Genomic DNA, 5,981 nt, shown 5'->3' with positions numbered 1-5,981 from the left:
GCCCATCGAGTAGAGTACTGTGCTATGTTAGGTTTTCCAGTGGGTTTGGATTTTAATAGGTTTATTCCATTGCTAAGTAGTATCTAACTCTTCAATATATGATTGTGTAAGTACATCTGGATGTTATTTACTCAGACATTTTAAAATGTCAGAACATATCCTGTTACATGTTGTAGACACCACTGATGGCCTACCACTACCCCCTTTTCCATGATAACAGAACCCCAATTTGTGCTGGTATGAGGCACCATGGGTTAAAAGAGAGACTGGGTCCCTTCCCAGACCCAGTCCTTCACCTGGCTAAGCCAGACTTGGTAATTTTTTTTAATTAAAGCTTTATTTTTTTAGAGATTTAAATTCATAGCAAAATTGAGGAGAAAGTAAGAAATTTTCCATATACCTCTCTTCACCACATATGCATAGCCTCCCCCATTAACAACATTCCCTTCCAGAGCGGGACATCTGTTGCAATCAACGAACCTACATGGACACATCATTATCACCCAAAGTCCAGAGTTTACATTAGAATTCACTCTTGGTGTTGGACATTCTATGGGTTTGGACAAATGCATGATGACAGGTATTTATCATTATGGCATCATGCAGAGTATTTTCACTGCCCTAAAAATCCTCTATGCCCTGCCTATTTATCCCTCCCTGTCCCCCTGGCCACCCCTGATCGTTATATTGTCTCCATAGTTTTGCCTTTTCCAGGATGGAAATCATATAGTACGTATCCTTTTCCAGATTGCTTCTTTCACTTAGTAAGATGCATTTAAGGTTTTTCCTGTCTTTTCATGGCTTGATAGATCATTGATAGATCATTTCTTTTTAGAGCTACATAATATTCCATCATCTGTATGAACCACAATTTATCTATTCGCCTACCGAAGCGCATCCTGGTTGTTTCCAAATTTTGGCAATTATGAGTAAAGCTGTTATAAACATCATGTGTGGGTTTTTGTGTGGACCTAAGTTGCAACTCCTTTGGGTAAATACCAAGAAGTCTGATCACTGGGTCATATGACAAGAGTACTTTAGTTTTGTGAGAAACCATCATAATGTCTTCCAAAGTGGCTGTACCATTTTGTAGTCCCATTAGCAGTGAATGAGAGTTCCTGTTGGCTCACCTCCTCACCAGCATTTGGTGTTGTCAGTGTTCCAGATTTTGGCCATTCTAATTGGTATCTAGTGATATCTCATTGTTGTTTTAATTTGCATTTCCCTTATGATATGGTGAGGAACATCTTTCCATGTGCTTATTTTCCATCTGTGTATCTTCTTTGGTGAGGTGTCTGTTAAGGTCTTTGTCTTATTTGTTCATCAGGTTGCTTGTTTTCTTACTGTAGAATTATGTGTTCTTTGTATATTTTGGGTAATAGTCCTTTTTCAGATGTGTCTTTTGCAAATCTTTTCTCTCCGTCTGCAGCCATGGTAATTTCATTATCCTTATGAATGACTGGCTTAGGCACAGACATATAATTTTGGTAATGACACATGTGGAAAAGTCTGTTGGAGAGCTTTTGGGAAAGCTTTTCTCAGAAAGGGGCACTAGAAAAGGATGTCCTCTCCTTTGGCCTTTGGAAATCAGTGTTTGAGGACGTGATACCTGGGGCTATTGTAACAATTCACAGCTATGAGGAGAGTAGCAGGCAAACAGAACCTCAGAGTAGAAAAATGGAAAGAAGATGAATCCTTGATAGTATTGTTGGGCCAGTGAATTACCCAAACAGCCTTGTCTCTGTTGTCCTTGTCATAGGACTTAATAAACTCACAACTGTTGGAGCTAGTTTGGGTTGTTTTCTATTACTCGTTTCCAGGCATCCTGACATACTACATAGAGCTGATGGTTCCTGTATAGCATTAGGTGGCATCATTCTCTGTCTCCTGACACTACACTAAAATTTCAGAGATTCTGCCCCATTAGGGCTGAATGTCAACACGAAATAATTAAAACGGATTTATACAGTGTTCCTTTCTTTTATCATTACTTTTACTTTATTAAGAATGTGTACTTACAAAAGCAATAGTTTTATCATAGAAAATTAGGAAGAAAGTCTTTATATATATTTTTAAAACTGCAGAATTATTGGAGGTGTGCTCATTACATTTGCAATGACAGAGAGATAGGAGAGCACCATATGACAGTCAAGATTCAGAAATATTTCAACAAGCTATAATGATGAGCCCAAACCAACAAGGTGAAATGTAATAGAAATGTACATTTTTGCATTTAGGTTAGAGCTGAGGGCTGTGGCTGCTCAGGATGAGAGTTAAAGGCTGTTTATATGAAAAGTATCTGGGGGTTTCAGTTAAGTGCTAATTCGCTAAGTGCCAGGATTAGGACGGGGCAAAAGAAATTACTAAAAGTGTAAATATATAAATCCTGCCTTCATTCAACAAGTATTTATTAAGCATGTATTCAACAAATGCATATTGGCAGCTGGTTAAGAGGAAGGGCTTTGGACTTTAACTTTTCTCAGCTTGGATGGTGTGATCTTAGGCAAGTTACTTAATTGTGTCTCAGTTTTCTTAACTGTCAAATATGACTGATAACAATGCATAGTGGCTGAGAGAACCAAAATAAGAATCTATGAAAGTACTTATTAGCAATATTTTTTAGTGCTTGGCCTTGTATTAGATCAACTGTGGTAATTTACCCACAATAATCTGCTTTGTTCATTTTATACTGGGAGAACTTTGTTTTTTAAAGATTTATTTATTTATTTTGGAGAGAGAGCGAGAATGAATGGGGGGTGGCAGGGGGAGAGGGAGAGAGAGAATCTCAAGCAAACTCGAAGCTGAGCACGGAGCCTGATGTTGGGCTCAATCTCATGACCCTGAGATCATGACCTGAGCTGAAACCAACAGTTGGATGCTTAACTCACTGCACCACCCAGGCGCCCCCGGAGAACTTTATTTTTATACTATATTTTGAAGCACACTGAGAAACTAGAGAACGATCAGGCAAGCATGAGAAGAGGATCTCTGGAAATAATATCACATGAGGAGTCATTTCAGGCATTAAACATTTGATCTGAAAAGACTTCGTATGTTTAAAAGGAGCCCTAGGAATCAGGTAATACATTTATTTAGCGTTGCTCCAAGGGAACCCTGGACACAATAAGGAGAAGCAGAATTCAGCTCAATATACTGAAGACCTTAACTATGATTGTTATGCGATAATTGCATGGCCTAATTGGAAAAGCTGTGACCTCCCTGTCATTATTGTAAGTACTTGGGCAGAAGCCAGATGGGCATCTGTCAGGGAGGATGTGGGGAATTCAGTGAGTCCTGCAGTTATAGATTTGACTTGGGCTCCTTTTAGCAGTAAGGCTCTGATTGAATTTTTTCACCCACGTATCCTTGGAAAGTTTTTTAACCTACAAGGAATATTAATGCACCATCAGGGAAACAATTGTCCATTTTGCAGAGTCAAAAATTTCAGAATTCAAATGTCCTCTAGAGACTAAATAGATGTATTTCTCAATTACTGGTCTATGAATTGGAAAGAGAATTAGAAAGCAAATTACTCATTTTTCATTTTATTAATTTTTCTTTCATTATAAAAGTACTATAAATACATTAAATAAAATGGTAAAAGAGAAAGGAAGGATAAATCAGTTCTACATCATTTTTATGCAGTGTTTAATATATGACTTGTATTTCATATATATGGAAGTATCAACATAATTATATATAATTGTATCTATATATATAAAGTAACATAATATACAATATATAAAATATATAAATACAATAAATGCGATATAAATACAATACAAAATATAAATATGTTATATACTATAAATATATAGGGGCGCCTACGTGGCTCAGTCAGTTGGATGTCTGACTCTTGATTTCGGCTCGGGTTGTGGTCTTGGGGTTGTGAAATCAAACCCCACATCAAGGCTCTGTGCTCAGGAAGGAGTCTGCTTGAGATTCTTTCTCTCCCTCTGCTCCTTCCCCAGCGTGCTCACTCTCTCAAATAAATAAATAAAATCTTTAAATATATATATATATATATAATTATTATATTTATATATAGGGTTTTTGCTCTTTTCAGAGTATAAGAGTTGTACTAGTTTGCTAGGGTTGTCGTAACAAAATACTACACACTGGGTAGTTTAAGCAGCAAAAATTTGTCTCACAGTTCTGGAGGCCAGAAGTCTGAAATCAAGGTGTAAGGAGGGTTGGTTCTTTCCGAGAGCTATGAGGAAGAATCCAGGCCTCTCCTCCAGGTTCTGGAGGTTTGCTGGCCGCCTTTGGCATTCCTTGGCTTCTGCTACAACATCCCAATCTCTGCCTTCATTGTCCCATGGCCTTCTCCCTGTGTGCATGTCTGTTCCCAAATTCCCCTTTCGTAAGGACAACAGGCACAAAGAATTAGGGACACACCCCCCTCCAGCGTGATCTCATCTTAACTTAATGAATCACATCTGCAATGATTTTATCCCCATATAAGGTCACGTTAGGAGGTACTGGGGGTGAGGACTTCAATGTATGAATTTTGGGGGTACACAATTCAACCCATAACAACGCTCAAACCAATTTACAGTGCCATCTACAATGTATAAGAGTGCCTGTTTGCCTGTATCCTCGATAACATCAGGTTTTATTTTAAAAAGTAATTTTTTTTGCCAAATAGGTGAAGAATTGCACCATAGTGGTGTTTTAATATATACTCCTTTCTCAGAGACTATGAATGGTTTTCTGTTTGCTTACTAGCTGAATGTCTTCTTTTGTGAAATGTCTTTTCGTGTCTGCTGCCTCTATTTTTTAAATTATGAAAGTAATATATTACAATAGATTTGAAAAACAGAGAAAATAAAAACCACCTCTAATGCCACTATTCCGACACAGCTATTATCATTTTTATTGCCTTCTAGGCTATTTTCATATGCATGTTTTACTCTTTTGTAATTGTGGTGTACATATAATCTTATATTCTGCTTTTCTCACCTTACGATGTATTATAATATGGAAATGGGTTACTCCACAACGTACTAGAATAGCTCATTCTCAATAATTATGAATTCAGAACCAGGCTTCTGGTATTAGACAAATAAAAGCTTTTCTAAGGATATACTACCTGGCCATTATTGGGGCACAAAATAAGAGGATCCTGGGTTGTAAAAAAGTTAAAATTCCATTTCTGTGCCATGACCTGTCTTTGGGCATCTGGCACACAGATGTCTAATACATGTTGAATGAATTGATAGCTTAGTAATTAGACGTGATTTTTATTCATTATTTTGGTGAGACAAGTCAGTTTTCAGGGTTTTCTTTGTCCGAGGCTACATGCGTCATACATTTAAGAGCCAGCATCTTACTAGGCAAAATGGAAGTTGAACCAGTATAAGATCCACCATTTTAAAAATATATTTTAGAAGTCTTAAGTGAAAAAAGGTTTTACAAAGTATCTTTCAAAGTAAACTTACGTATATCAAAAACTACGGTTTCACAAAAACAAATTTGTTCTGTGGACAAAATCCCAACGGAATCCCTTTTTTCCCTTTGTAAAGAAAAAAAAAATTCATGTTAGAACCGAGAAATGTTGCAACTTATCATTTGTCCATCGTCTGAAATAAGTTGAACTAAAAGAAATATCTGATGGTGTCTCTAATGTTACAGGTGTATATTGGTAATATACACCAATGATTTATTTTTCTACTTCGTAACTTTCCTCTTGTTTCCTTGGTAACATTTTGCCCATATTGTCACTTGTATTTCAGTCTTTCTAATTGAAATGTAAAGACTGGCCTCAAAAGGAAACTCGAATATTATATATATATATATAAAAGTTGTATAAAAAGTAGTGCTTCTTGGGGCACCTGGATGGCTCAGTGGGTTAAGTGTCTGCCTTTGGCTTGGGTCATGATCTCAGGGTCCTGGGATTGAGCCCCGCATCGGGCTCCCTGCTCTGCGGGGAGCCTGCTTATCCCTCTCCTCCCCATTCCTGCTCTCTCAGTCTCTCTCTT

The sequence above is a fragment of the Ursus maritimus genome (genome assembly GCF_017311325.1).
Source record: "Ursus maritimus isolate PB19 chromosome X unlocalized genomic scaffold, ASM1731132v1 scaffold_X1, whole genome shotgun sequence".
Taxonomy (NCBI): Eukaryota; Metazoa; Chordata; class Mammalia; order Carnivora; family Ursidae; genus Ursus; species Ursus maritimus.
The sequence above is the reverse complement of the archived record's forward strand: the minus strand, read 5'-3'. Positions refer to the sequence as shown.